The sequence below is a fragment of the Mauremys reevesii genome, linkage group 16 (genome assembly GCF_016161935.1).
Source record: "Mauremys reevesii isolate NIE-2019 linkage group 16, ASM1616193v1, whole genome shotgun sequence".
Lineage (NCBI taxonomy): Eukaryota > Metazoa > Chordata > Testudines > Geoemydidae > Mauremys > Mauremys reevesii.
In genome coordinates, this window is record NC_052638.1 from 43,491,235 (window position 1) to 43,507,066 (window position 15,832).

At 42.3% G+C, this 15,832-nt stretch overlaps 1 protein-coding gene across 6 annotated transcripts in view; it reads left to right on the top strand.

The window, feature by feature from the left end:
* The window catches only part of LOC120384228 (mitotic spindle assembly checkpoint protein MAD1-like), a 268,654-nt gene that overhangs the window by 98,932 nt on the left and 153,890 nt on the right, over positions 1-15,832 (top strand). The gene's annotated exons all lie outside the window — the stretch shown is intronic.

Consider the following 15,832-nt stretch of genomic DNA (forward strand, 5'->3'; position numbering starts at 1 on the left):
CTGGTCTTTGATGAGTTAATTACAGTGCCTTGGTTGGACCTACTTTTCCTTTTAATCCTCACCCCATCCTGCTCCAGTTATTTTTCATACTGTATGTGTAACAAAATATGAGAATGGGGTCTGATTTGGGGGGGAGGTTTATGCTTTTAACTATTTTCAACATTTCATATATTTTTGGGGTGTATATGGTCATCCCAGGTTTTCCATGCTAAAATATAAAATGGAGATGACACCAAGCTGGGAGAGATTGCAAGCACTTTGGAGGACAGGATTAGAATTCAAAAAGACTTGACAAATTGGAGAATTGGTCTGAAATCAACAAGATGAAATTCAATAAAGATAAATGCTAAGTACTTAACATAGGAAGGAAAAATAAAGTGCACCACTACAAAACAGGGAATAACTAGCTAGGTGGAAGCAGTGCTTAAAAGGATCTGGGGGTTATAGTAGGGCACAAATTAAAATGAGTCAACAATGTGATGGAGTGGTGAAAAAGGCTAATATCATTCTGGGGTGTAATAAGAGGAATGTTGTATGTAAGACTCAGGAGGTAATTGTCCTGTTCTACTTGGCATTCATGAGGCCTCAGCTGGAGGACTGTGTCCAATTCTGGGCACTGCACTTTAGGAAGGATGTGGACAAACAGGAGAGAATCCAAAGGAGAGCAACAAAAATGATAAATGGTTTAGAAAACCTGATCTATGAGGAAAGGTTAAAAAAAACTGAGGATGTTTGTCTTTAGAAAAGAAGACTGAGGGGGGACCTGATAAGTCTTAAAATGCCATCAAGGCTGTTATAAAGAGGACAGGGATCAGTTGGTCTCCTTGTACACTGAAGATGGGACAAGCAGTAATGGGCTTAATCCGCAGCAAGTGAGACTTGTTAGATATTAGCAAAAACTTTCTAACTGTAAGGATAGTTTATATTCTGGAATAGTCTTCTAGGGGTGATTGGGGAATATCCATCATTGGTGGTTAAGAACAGATTGGACAAACACCTGACAGGGATGGTTTAGGTTTACCTGGCCCTGCCTCAGCGCAGGGGGTGGGATATGATGACCTCTCAAGGTCCTTTCCAGGCCTAGAATTTTTTTATTCTGTGTCTATAAACTCTGTGGTTGCTGATATAGAACAGAGTCTAACTCAGAAGTTGATGACAATATCTCATAGCTATTGGATCAGTGGTAACTTGTCTAACTGTAAGTTAGTGATACTCAGACTGAGGCTCACGAGTGACAGTGGCTCGTTAATGTGTCTCCTATGGCTCTTTGCAGCACATGATATTAAAACGCTGTGTAATTTAATTGTTAACCAATCAGGATGCTTTTATTATGTTATTAACCAATTGTAGTTGATAAAATACTTGGTCAATCCTTTTGCTGAGAGAATTTTATTTATATATATATAATGTTAAATGAAACGATGGATTCACACTTCAGTGGATCTCTTGGGTAATATTGATCACAAATTTGGCTCCTGAACCACTGAGGTCTAAGTAAAAGCAACAAAGAATCCTGTGGCACCTTATAGACTAACAGACGTTTTGCAGCATGAGCTTTCGTGGGTGAATACCCACTTCTTCGGATGCAAGAGGTCTAAGTGTCACTGCTCTACGTGATGCTTTTGGGGTCCCTGCAGATTGAGCCTTGGTGATAGGGAGGTGTGAAGAGACATGAGGTTGGTGGACAGTGCCATGTCCTCATCAAGATGGATTGGTCATATGTGACTAACTTCTGGTCAAACCTTTTAGCAAGACAGCAGCTGATAGATGTAGACAGAGAGAAGCAGAATATAGGCCTTCACAATATGATAGGAAGACTTCATACTTATATATAGCTTGCACTCCAAGATCTTAATGTGCTTTCAAAGTTGGGTCGGTGGAGTTGCTGCATTTTACAGATGGGGAAATGGAGGCAAAAATATTAAATAAATTTTCCAATGTCACACCTTGAGACAATGGCAGAGGCAGGAATAGAACATGGATTGGTTTTAATCACAAGACAACATTGTCTCTCTGTAATGGCCTGAACACATTTGGGATTGATAGCTGGACAAAAGCAATACTAAACAATTTTTTTTTTAAACAGTGGGCTGTGAATAGCTAAGATGGATGTCTTGATGACTAAACAGGCAGATACCATAAGAATGTATGGAAGTGATTAATCTGTTTTGGGCTGCCTGCAAGCAAATGAGTGCTGTAGTGAGTAAAGTATTTAGGGATGCAATTTCATTAGAATCTAGGAGTTAAGACTAGCACAATATTTCTTCATACATTAGAAAAACTAAATACTAGTCAAGAGGTTCCTTTATCATGTGTATGGCCCTGTAAAGGGATGAGCCACCCTTTGCACTCCCAGATGGCCAGGTGTGGTACTGCAGATACGCCTCGCCATACTTCATCCCAACTGGTTGTCAGCAAGTGGCGCTACTCAGATGTGGGCCATGAGAGATCAAACACACTAATTAACATAAGTGTATCTCCATATAATGAAGCCCCATGAAAGGAGCATTTGGAAAACAGTTTAAAGGCCCTTACCTCAGAACTCCCCAAAGCAGCAGGGAGCCTCCTTGATTCCATGCAAGTGGTTCTTATTGCGGCTCCTAATGGGGTAGTACATTCCTTGCCAGGCCCCATCACAATCATTAATGTATTTATCTGCACAGCACCTCTCTGAGGTAGAACAATGCTCTTATAGCTGGGAACTGAGACACAAAGGACTTGCCAAAGATCACCTGGGGAGTCTGTGGTAGAAAAGGGAATTGAACCCAGCTCTCCAAACTCAAAGGCTTATTACCCTGATCACTGGGCCACTCTTCCCGATAAATTAGTCCAAAGGAACAGTCACAGGATTTTTTTACTGCTCCCTTTGGAAATATGCTGTCATCCCTTTCATAATCTGAGATGGCCTCATCCAGTTGGCATTTCAATTGCTCATTAATAGTGGTACACAAAGGCTACTAGTTGCATCGGCTCATAGTTATTATCCATTAAGACAAACAGGAACAATTCTGAGTTTGGTATCATTAAAAGAAGAAATTTCCTTTCCTTTCTGAGTCCGTATACATTCTTAAATGCTACCTGAAGGAGCAGAATCCTTTGTACTTGGTGAATCAGATGCATCTACCTTGGCCTGATTTTTAATTCTCAGTCCCCAGCCTTCTGGTGAGAGAAGTACCCAGTATACTCTTTTTGCATTCTCCCCATGCTCTCAGAATGTGGAGATGTTAAACTTTGATAGAATAGTGCAATTTTATATTTTTCAGTCAGCTATTTAAAAGGTTCATTGTTTTTTAATTAAACTTCATGGGGAAAAAAGAGGAGATATTAAAAGGTGCAGTACTGTAAAGGGGATAGGTTTTCACTGTTCCTACCTAAGCAGAGACACCCCAATAAAGCAAGATGGAGTGCAGCAACAAGTCCTGTGCCTCCCACCCTCCATTGTGGTGACTGTGACAGTAATTGGAGTTAATTTGTGTGGCTTCTCAAATGAAAGACTTCACGTTTTATAGTGCTTATTCTTCCAGTCTCCTCTTTCCTATGGTCGAGTGCAGCCTGCACAGGTTGATGTGATCATGAGATGAACCTGTTTAGAGGAGTAAGGCTCGCCCAGCTTGTGATTTCCACTCCCCCTCATCATGCTACCTGTAGAAAGACTCCCTGTGGTCAGAGCATCTTTCTTTCTCTTCCCCCCCCCCCCCTTCTGTGAAAACTCAGCTCTTATCTGTTGGGATGGTGACTTTCTTGGCATGTAATCAGTGTTTGTTCCCTTCTTATGTAGATGTTTCACAGCCTTTTTCTTCACCAGTTTAAAGTCCATTGTCCATTTAGTTGTTCTGTGTCCAGTTTTCTCCATGCACCCCCAACTACGAAATTCTTCAGGCCAGTGGGGCTGTAGTGACACCTGCTGCACAGTGCTGGGAGTGACTAACACCTGCAAGTTTTCTGCAGTGCTGTCTGCCTGTACCCAGGGTTCCGGTTCATGTGTTGCATTCTGCAAGTGATTGAAACTTGGAGTAAAAATAGTGTGAGAATGTTTCTTTGGAATAACTTACAAGCTTTTTTTTTAATCAGAAATATTGCAAAGCTGGACTAACAAAGACTCTTACTTGAAAAAAGGGCCTGGAGATGAGTTTGTTTCTGAATCTGACTTGGTTCATAAGTTTAGTACATGTCAACTTTCTGTGCTCTGTTATAAGGCACCGCTTCATTGCTTCTTGGTCCACATTTGTAGGGTATTGCAGCGCACACCTTAACAGAAGTAACACCCTCCACCATGAACATTCATATCAGCTGTTCTCACCCACACTGGCAGATGAAATCCTCTTGAGGGGAAGGTGGACCTCCTGTCACTTTGTCTGTGTCAGCCACTTTTGGCTTCCCTGTGAACTAAGCCCAAGTCTGATGGTGTTCAGAGAAATGCAAGATACTAGAGGAAGGCTTTAATGGAAGCCATGACAGTTATCAGTGAGAGGTTGTGAGAGAACAAAGAGGTGAAAGGAGAAAAAAGTATAGGACCTTTTGTTTGTCTTATTTGGTTTGTAAGTTCTTTGTGGGAGGGAATGTCTTCTATTCTTATTCTGTGTGTATGTCCCTAGCACAACGGGGCTGCAAGAGCTTCAAGCATTACCAGAATACAAACACATCATAATAATGGGCAGTTGGAGAGAAGAAAGCACCTTTGGATGACACAAAAAATTCAGTCTATTTGTGGTACAGAAATAGCATAAATTGCCATAGTAACAAAACAGTGTTTACATTACCTCTGTGGTAGGTGCCTCAAAAGTACCTATGAGAGATTCTGACTGATTCACAAGCCATGAGGTGATGTCTGCCAGCTCAGTGTTATGTGCTATCTAAGTCAGCCTTACAAAGGCAGCGGCATGTTTTTAACTGTAAGGGACTGCAGGATGTCTTTCTCTGGGACAATAAATAGTTTTGGAGTTGAGCATTGTCGCCAGCAATGAAGTGCCCAGGAGGGAAGGCATTAGCCGAAAATCATCATAGACTGGCTAGTCATCAGTCTTCCAAATTGTCCGCTCTTGAGATGAACTTAAAATAGAGCAGAGGCAATATGGAGCACAAAGGGAAATAGGCTCCAGGAGGAAGGGAATGGACGGGAGCGTAAGTGTGCAACTCTTAATGGCCTCTCCAACCATAGGCTGAATGTGGGATCTTTCCTGTAACTACTACGGTGTGGCAGGAGTAGGTTGCTGACTGGCTTCCTAGCTCTGCTATCTGTAGCTGTGTATATCAGAAGAAAAATGGGCTCCAGTTACCAAAAATCAAAAAGCCACCTACCAAAAAAAAATCCCACAAACTGAGGAAAGCACCTGCTTTTATGGAATTCAAATAAAACCTGGAATGGAAAAGGAAAAGCATGAAAGAATTAGTGACAACATATCATGTACAGCTGTGGCGATGATGATTTTATTGGTATTGTGGGAGGGAGGGGGAAGCTGGGAGGCGGCAAAACACAATTTGTCCTAAAATTGAATTTCTCTGATAAGGAATTTCAGAAGCACTGCCTCATTCATTCAGTGGCCAAATAATCATATGCGCTTTAATAATCTTTATTTTACAGGAGTATGTTGCCAGGGTAACAGAGCATAAGCAGGAGAACTGCACCTTGCAGATCACAAAGGCAAATCTACTGAAAGAAATTTCAGTGAGTTTCTCTCTCTCTGTCTCCCTCCTTTACAGTGTAATGACAACTCTTATTTTTCATGCACTGGTTTAATAATCTTATTGAAAGATCCTTTCCCTGTTTTTATTATTCTTGTCTGCCTGAGCACAGACAATGGCAGATACTTGGAATTCTCAAGCCCACTGGGCTAAGCAAACTAGCTGTTGTAATATGGTTAGCATTTTTATGTAATTACTTTTTATTGCTGTTTTACCCCCATTTCTGTTCCTCCCCAGCTAGTTGCAGCTTCCTTTTCTCTCTGGCCCAATCAGGGAATAGTAAGGGTTGGGGAGAGGTTAGTAATAGATTTCATTAATCGGAAATTATTAGCTGAGCATGTTTTCAAGGGTGGGGAGTGGGTCACAGAAGCAGATCTTTTAAGAAGGGGAAAATTGAATTATGGCCAATGAAATAATGAAGCCTCCAGGCCATAAGTTGTAGAAAGGACAATCTCTCTTTCACGTATACTCTAGCATTATTCATAATGGGTTCTGCTCTCTGGCTGAAAAGCAATGCGTGGCCTTACTGACATCCAGCAGACTTGGACAGCTCGATTAGTTGGTCTGGGAAATTGGTTGATTAGAAATTTATTAAAACCGAAAATTTCTGAAGCTCTTTAGTGGTATCTGTAAGTCTGGCAGTAGGACATTACTACCAATCCTTTGCCTGGATGGAGTTTATGACAGGTCTATGGCTTATAAATATTTTCCCTGTCATTCTCTTTGCCAAAGGCCATAGCCTCAGAAAGAGAGTGTGGGAAAAGCAGTAATTTTAGACTGCAGAACTGGCAAAAAAAAGAAACCATTGTGAAATTAAATACAAAAATTGCATTCAAATGATGGTAAAGGTCTGACTGCAACCCACAAGTGCCAAGAAATAAGAACTAAGACTGTCACTTACATTCAGCTGTCGCTTATGTGCTGTTCAGGCAGTCCTTAATCAGGCACTGAGGAACAGTGGACAAACTGAATTTGTCTTCAGTATACTGACATGCCAAGCCTCAGGAAGAAAAATTTTAAGGACAAACTTGCAACTTTACTATGAATATTGTGGGTTTTGTGAGTGGAAATCAGGCTGTTAATATAGTTTTAATAAAGGTTTTTATATATTTCCCTTTTTTTCAAGGCTGGTACATATTTTCAATGCAAGGAACATCCCAGGTTCACAGTGGGTCCATGGATACTGGCACAAAGTACAGTAATATTTAGCGCGAAATACTCCATGGTAAGTATATAAAAGCTGGTTAATATTGTTACTGTTTCTCACTAAGTAACAATATTACCCAGCCTTTATATACTTACCGTGGGGTATTTCCTACTAAATATTACTGTGCTTTGTGCCAGTATCCATGGCATTGCTATGGTGTTGAGATCATGCTGCTCTTCTGCAGGGGTGTAGTAGTAGTAGAATGCTTGGGAGCAGCAGCTGATGGGGTATAGGGCAGTCACACACCACAGGTGGCAAAAATAATTCCTTGTAACGCTACAGGGGGGATGATGTTGAAATTAGATAACTGATACTCATATTCTGTTCATTCAGTGTATTTTCTGTGCCTCATTGTTAGCAGAATAGGAGTTAGAAGTACTAACAGTCTTGTGAAAAGCAAAGAGTGCTCTTGTGAAAAAGGTTTAAATACACTGTTGATAAAACAGAAAAGGCTTAATCATTTAGTAAACAATTTTTATTCATTAGAAAAAGAACATTTGCACAGATATCTTAACTAAGTCTTAGGCCAGTGCCATTTGAAATAGGCAAGAAAAGGCACTTAATAACGCTTGACAGATTATTATGCACTTCAGAGACACAGTATGATACTGCCTTTGTCGGAAAAAATTATATGAAAACAAAATTCTGTGTGAGATAAGTAGGTGACTGTCATTTTAACTTCAGGGCCATTGTAAAACTTGTTTTCTTCAAAATATTAAGAGGAATTAGATGAATTAAAGGAGTACTCTTTTTACAAAATTATATATTTCCCAACTGAGAATGTCCGTAGTCTAGAGATATATATATTTTTAAAATCTTTAGCAATCCATAGAAATTGCTGGCTGTAACCATGTCTGTCTGCAGTACAAAGGACCGAACCCTCTCTGTAATTGTATGTTAGAAAACGATGTGCAAGTTGTCAGTTTGGCTACAAAATCTCAGCTCATTCTTTCTTCCCACCAAACCATGATTTACTGTATACTGGAAATGAAGTCAGTGCCTTTATACATCAGTGCTTATGTATGCTGTTATTATATGACTAAGTAACCACTTGAGATAAGGACTTGTCTAGTTTTTCACTGATTTTAAGACTCATAAAAACCCATTTGGATTATAACCTCTCCATGATGGGGATTGTCTTTCTGTGTGTTTTGTACAGCATGTAGCATAATGGAATCTTGATCCTGATCAAGGCCAGTGACAGGGTATATAGATCTTGTCCCTGGGCTGGCAGGGAACAGCTGTCTGTCATCACAGGGACAGAGGCAGTTGTCAAGAAGGGAAGGCCCTCCTCTGCCTCCCACTCTATATAAGAGCCCTCAATGCTGGAAGGGAAGGAAAGGAATCCTGTGTGTGTGGAAAGAGCCACACCTACTAGTGTCCTCAGCTTTGAGCTAGACTGAGGCTGGGTGACATTTCCTTTGCTGGACTCACAGACGCCACCCAGCCTTTGGGATCCTCAGCTATGTGGGAGAACTAAATCTCTGGTGATTCTGGGGGTTTGGCGCAGGTGCGCTGGCATGCTTTATTTTGAGTAAAGATTGGGAAACATTTATGTCATGGAAAACAAATGAGATTCCAGAGGCTGGAAAAGGGCAAATATAGTGCCCATCTATAAAAAGGGGAATAAGGACAACCCAGGAATTACAGACCAGTCATCTTAACTTCTGTACCCAGAAAAATAATGAAGCAAATAATTAAGCAATCAGTTTGCAAACACCTAGAAGATAATAAGGTGATAAGTAACAGTCAGCATGGATTTGTCAAGAACAAATCATGTCAAACCAACCTAATAGCTTTCTTTGACAGGGTAAAAAGTCTTGTGTATAGAGGGGAAGTGGTAGATGTGGTAGATCTTGACTTTAGTAAGGCTTTTGATACAGTTATGCATGACCTTCTCATAAACAAACTAGGGAGATACAACCTAGATGGAGCTACTGTAAGGTGGGTGCATAACTGGTTGGAAAACTGTTCCCAGAGAGTAATCATCAGTGGTTCACAGACATGCTGGAAGGACATATTGAGTGTGGTCCCACAGGGACCAGTTCTGAGTCTGGTTCTGCTCAATATCTTCATCAATGATCTAGATAATGGCATACAGAGTACACTTATAAAGTTTGTGATGATACCAAGCAGAGAGGGTTTGCACGTGCTTTGGAGGATAGGATTAAAATTCAAAATGATCTGGGCAAACTGGAGAAATGGTCTGAAGTAAATAAGATGAAATTCAATAAGGACAAATGCAAAGTACTTTGTTTAGGAAGGAACAGTCAGTTGCACACATACAAAACGGGAAATGACTGCCCAACAAGGAGTACTGCAGAAAGGGATCTGGGGGTCATAGTGGATTGCAAGCTAAATCTGGGTCACCAGTGTAACAGTGTTGCAAAAAAAAAAAAGCAGTTTTCAAGTACATAAAAGATTGTTACAAAGAGGAGGGAGAAAAATTGTTTGTTAATTTCCAAGAATAGGACAAGATGCAATGGGCTTAAATTGCAGCAAGGGCAATTTAGGCTGGACATTAGGAAAAACTTCCTAATGTCAGGCTGGTTAAGCCCTGGAATAGATTGCCCAGGGAGGCTGTGGAATCTCCATCAGTAAAGATTTTTAAGAGCAGGTTAGACAAACACCTGTAGGGATGGTCTAGATAATACTTATGGGTGCAGAGGACTGACCTAGAAGACTTCTTGAGGTCTCTTCCGGCCCTATGATTCTATATTTTGGCTACTGGAGGGCCCTATTAGATCCCTGTTAGTGCCCTGTGATTTATGGCAGCAAGACCCACCCTTCTTCCTGGGCTGACTCCTTCTACTGGTGTGTCAACTAGTGTTTGCCGTCCCTGTGCAGAGCCACTTGCACCATTGCCTTTGAGCACTACCACAAAAAAAGTTGTTAGTAATAATCCACAGAAGGAAGACTGGCTTCTTCTGTGTTGCCTAGGAGAAACTAGCTGATTATGTCAAGACTGTGGAGATAGAGTGAATTCAGGGACTCAGGTAATTAATTACTGACTGCCAAATGCAGAGAAACATTCTTGATTTGTGGCAGGTGTGGAAGAAATGCACTGAAGCTGAATTCTTAAGCAAATGCCCAGCAGGAAACCCTACTGTATGGAGAACCAATTTGCACATTATTTTTACATACTCTTTCCTGTTTTTATCATAGAAAGTTTTAAAATGCTGAAAGCTGAAGAGCAGGCCCTTTTCCTTTTGTTTGCAGGAGCAGTCTGAGGTTCTGGGTGACACAACAGTCTGTGCTCGCTACTAGGCTGTTGGATTTTCTGTTTTCTCTCCCACCTAGGACTTTTTGTGAGTTATGAGAACATGGGAGGCCTTAACTCAGGGCTAATTTGCTTTATTTTATTTTCTTTAGAAGGGGTAGGACTTGGTAAAGTTCTTCTTTGAGAGCTTGTCCATTTATATTTTCCACTGTTGGAGTGCATACTACTCATGCGCTCAAGGTTGGATACTTGGCCAGCAGTCCACTGGGGCTATGCATGTGCCCTGAATGTTCTTGTGCTCCTGACCTGAGAGCATGAAGGGCACTGTGGGCCCAGCTGCCACTCATTTCCTTCTCACTGTCTGAGGGGGTGAGAGACAGCTCCTGGTTTTTGCATCGTTACTCATCATTTTCTCAATCTCTAAATTTTAATAGTGCTAGTTAGGTTAGTGTGTGTTTAATTGTCCATTGGCACATTTTGAATAAGGTGTTTTTTTTAATCTCTCTACTTGAGTCTTCTGATTTTAAACATTGCTTCTCTTGCAAGATGGCAGGTACTATAAATGATGGGCATACCAGATGCCTTTTTTGTTTAAGGGAATTCCACATCCCCAACAAATGCTTCATGTTCATGTTCCACGGCAGTCTCGAAGTGCCTGAGAGTTATGGATTCACTAGCCTCTGGGCTCCATCTTTGAAAGCTCTGCCTTCAGACTCTGGAAGGACGGTTGCTATTTTAAGTGCTTAGAAGGAAAAGAGCATTGCTCCTTTTCTACAGTTAGGAGCATATCGTCGATGGGAACTTCTGTCAAAAAGGCATGTCACCTCATTGTTCCCATAAATCAGGTACTGTGGGAGCTTGAAGGGAGTGTGGTGCTGAGACCTGAAGTTAGCTGTTTCTGGTACCAAGGCTAGAGCATCAGGAATTACTGTGGTAGTGAGTGCTTTGGCACTGGGTGCAGTGCCTTCCTTTGCACCAATCTCTTCTTTGGTGCTCTCTTTGGTGTTGTGTATATGAGTATTAGATACACTTTGATGCACTCTATTCCTGCACCAGGATTCATGCCATCATCCAGCTTGGTACTGGGAAAGTATACGGTACAGAGCAAACAAGTGTAGAGCCAAATACACTACTTTTCAGGCTCTCCATGATTTTACTGTTAGGACCGGCAATACTGCTGATCTGGCTCTTCCTTTTCTTCCTCCCTGGGCTCCTGAAGGAGCTCAAGCGAGTCTCTGGAAGGAAAAGGCTGATGTGTGTCTCGATGGGACTGTACCGATTCAAGATATTGCATGCATGGGTCCCATGGTCCCCAGTAAGGCAGTGAGAGGGGTCCAGCATAAGTTTAGGAGGTCCCCATGGCATAGGGTACACCACTTTGTGACATCATGGGGCGGGTGTGGGTTGTTAGGAGATCATGGATAGTCTATAAAGACTAATGTTTCTCAGTGGGAAAGTTATTGATCTCTCCCTGATAAGAACATAGGAATGGCCACAGTGGGTCAGACCAATTGTCCATTTAGCTGCTGATGCATGACAATTAAAGAGACCAGATGCGTGAGGTACACAGAGCTCTTCTCCAGGCCAGGGGAAATTTACTCAGAGTGTCACAGCTAAATACAAGGTCAAACAGATAGTTTAGCATAGGTAGTACTCTGAGTACTGTTCCCAGACCTGGAGAAGAGCTCTGGATAGCTCGAAAGCCTGTCTCTGTCGCCAACAGAAATTGGTCCAATAAAAGATATTACCTCACCCATCTTGTCTCTCTAATCATCATGCATCAGCAGTCCTGGCTTTATTTTCAGGATTAGGTATTCAATCCACAGTGGAGGATTTGTCCTTTGATGGGGACAATTTATATAGTTAAAGATGGATGAGTCATTACACTAATTAAAAGACTCAAGGACAACCCTCCTCTTCCTGAGAGAGACACTCCAGCACCAAATAGGAAGTATCATAGACAACCGTACAAGCATAGAGCAGCATTACAGCCCTTCTGCCCACAAAGAGGATATGAACCACTATGAAAGCGACAGAGGATGCAGTGGAACAAATGCAATGCTGTTCCATCTAACCACAACCTCCCATCAGGAAATACTTTTGACAGGTTCTCAGAGACCTGTGAACCAACTCAGATGTTATGTACTCCCACCTCAGAAATCCGAATTGGTGGCTGCCTACCAAATTTTTCCTCTGCATGGTGGATAATGGACAAATGGGTTCTTTGCATCATTCATTTCAGATATGCCACAGAGTTCCTTTCCCATCCCCATCCAAAACCCTCTTCCCCAGTCCTTTTCAGGGACCACTCTCAAGAGAGACTAGTTAAGAGACTAGACTCCCTACTTCAGTGGGGAGCCATAAGGCCCCATCTGGAATGGGATTTTGTTCCAAATATTTTGTCATCCCCAAGAAAAAGAGACCAATTTTAGACCTCCTAGCAGCTAAGTGTCTTTATTCAGGTTGAGGTTCAGGATGGGAACCCTGGCATCGATCATTCTGCCCCTAAGCAATGATGACTGGTTCACAGCTCTCGAGATGAAGGATGCTTGTTTTCATATAGACATCCACCCCTCTCACAAGATATTCCTGAGGTTCACTGTAGATCTAATCCATTATCAATACAGGGTGCTCACCTTCGGCCTAGCGATGGTGCCCAGAGTATTCACAAAGGTGCTTTCAGTAGTGGCTGTACATTTCCAACTACACAGCTTGACAGACTTTCTTTACCAAGACAATTAGATATTGACGGGGAAATCTCATCAGGAGCTACTGATATCAACCTGATCTCTGCTCAGCCATCTAGCATCACCGGGGATGTGCGTGAACACAGAAAAGTGCATTTTAGTTCCAATTTATCAGAGCAATTCTAGATGCTGTCAGGGCCAGATCTTATCTACCTCTAGACAGATTCCAACTGATGACCAGTTTAATAAGTCAGCTCAGAAAGAGCCCATGTGTCAGGTGCTGCCTCCTGATAGTAGTCACACTGGTGGTTGAAGCTGGATGTAGGGTCAGGACTAGGCAGAGGGTGGAGCTGAAACTGAGAGCAAGGGGCAGGCTGGGGGCAGGCCTGAGATCAGAGTCTATAGACAAGCCAAAACAGCCCCGTAGTTGCAGGCCAGCGGTCAAAACCAGGAGGTCAGAGTCCGAGAACAAACCAAATCAGTACCTTAGCAAATGTTTCTTGATCGACCATGAAAGGGAGCTACACGATTCCTGGTGAGGAGTGTGTTCAGACAATGGTGATCTGTATCTTGGGACTTGTTTGTGCCATGAGAAAATAGGAAATGGAAAATATAGTGCTCCAGGGGGCGCTGTCAGGACTCTAGGGGAGATGCCCTTCTAATCCCATTGGTGGGACACTTAAGGTATGCCTTCTCCCTCAAACCACTTTTAGCGTGAGTTCTCAGGAAGATGCAGCAAGATGGAGTGGTGATCATCCTCATTGCTGCCCGATGCCCCAGACAGTTTTGATTCCCTAACCTTCTCCAACTGTCATCCTGCCCGCTCATCAGCTAGACCTCTTGATGCAGAATGGGGTAAAATCAGATAGACTAATCCAGAATCCATCTACATTATGGCTTGGTATTTGGATGGGTGTTCAACCTAGAGCAGACATGTTCTGTAGCCATTCAAGCCATCCTTAGCAACAACAGGTAGAATCCACCAGAAAGTGCCACTTTGCTAAGTGGAAGAGATTTTCTACTAGGGCTCAACAATTGCCAGCTGTCCCCAAAAGAATCAAACATTTACACTATTTCAGACTACCTGTTCACCTTAAAGACCTCATGTCTTTCCCTTAGCTCCCTAGGAACACACTTAGCAGCAATTAGTGCCTGCCACCCTCCCACCAACAAGCACTCCATCTTCAGCCATCCAGTAAATGCTAAATGTTTGTTTTCCAAAGGGTCCAGTCAGAACTTCCCTGCAGTAATGAAACCTTCTCTGACCTGGGATCTTCACCTGGTCCTCTCGATGTTAACTGAGCCACTATTTGAACCTTTTAGTGACGTGCTCGCTTCCATTGGTCTATGAAGATCATCTTTCTAGGGGCCATCCCTTTGACAGAAATGGTAGGAGAGCTAGGGGCCCTTATGGGTGATGCATCATACTCAATATTCCATAAGGATAAGGTTTCCTTGGGACTACACCCTAAAAACAATCTGAGACTGTCACCTAACCCAGACAATACATTTTACCTCTCTTTTTTCTGAAGCCATGTGCCACCAGTGAGGCTAGGAGACTTCATTCCGTGGACATATGCCCGACATTGGTATTCAACCTACAAAGAACAAAATTGTTCATTTCATTGGCAAAATGGATAAAGGGACAGGCAAACTCTTCTCAGAGACTTTCTAAGTGGATTTCAGGCCATATCCTATTCTAGTACCAGTTAGCTGATACCCTTCCTCCACAAGGTGTGAGGCCCACTCTACCAGAACCAAGGCAGCTTCCATAGCCATACTTCATGAAACGCCCCACTTATTGACATCTGTGTTGCCACTTTACAGAGCTCTATCCCTTCCTTCACAAAACCTTATGCCCTAGTGCAAGCCTCTGGAGTTGATGCATCCTTTGTCTTAGCAGTCCTTTAGTCATCAATACCACACAAGTTTTTGCACCCTTCTCCCCAGTAGAAAGAGGAATACAGATAGGGGCCAGCACTTGAAGAAGAAAAAAGGTTACTTACCTGTATAGTAACTGGAATTCTTTGCAATGTATGGTCACTATCTCTATTCCACTATCCATTCTCCTTCCGATCTTTACTCAAGATTCATAGTAGAGAAGGAACTGGAGAACACAGTAGGTTCATACTGTCCCTTATACCCTTGGTTTGGAGCTTGAGGAGAGGAAGGGCACAAGCACTGACCAACAGACACTGCTAGCAAAAATCTTCCCGTCTCAGGTGCATTGAGTGCATGTGTACCTATAATGGAATACAGATAGGGACCACGCATCTCAAAGAACTCCAGTTACTGTACAAGTAAGTAACCTCCCTATCTGGGGATCTGAGGACTCCAGGTTATTTCCAGAGGTGCTTGTGTTAGCTTTTTTTCAAGCTGGTGGGGGTGGGGAGAGGAACTTTACATTCACATGCCCAAATGATCAGGGGGCACGACCATTACACACCTCCCACACACACACACACACCCAAAGTGAGGCCTGCTGATTTCTGCTTCCAGCATCTTGTTTTCTGCTTGTTAGCACTTGAGGTGTCTGGATGCATTGGGAATGGCACCATTTATCTTTCTGTAATATCCCAGCTGGTAGAACACCCTACCAGAGTAAGGAGCCAGCCTGCCAGGGTTCTGGCTTTGTATAGGTTGTACTCTTTCCTGACTATGTTAAAACAAGTAATAATCAGCTTTTGGAAAACTCCCCCATTATAGTATTTCCAACCTCCAAGTTCTCAAAAATCATGAGATATTAAAAATACATTATAGATCTTTTTGGTTTTTGTCTGGGGTTTGAACCTTAGGAGTAATGTTTTTAAGGCTTTCCTTTGCAAACAGAAAGCCTAGAAAATAATGTTTTCAAATGGAAGCTGAGAATCTCACAATACTGCATGTCTCCAGGACCTGAGGTTTTAACAAAAACACCAAATATTCAAGAGTTGTGATAAAATCATGAGACGTGGTAACGCTGCCCCTGTGAAACAGAATGTATCTAAACTCTTTTAGGACAGACCCAGTCGTGGTGACAAGGGTGAGAGAGCCATA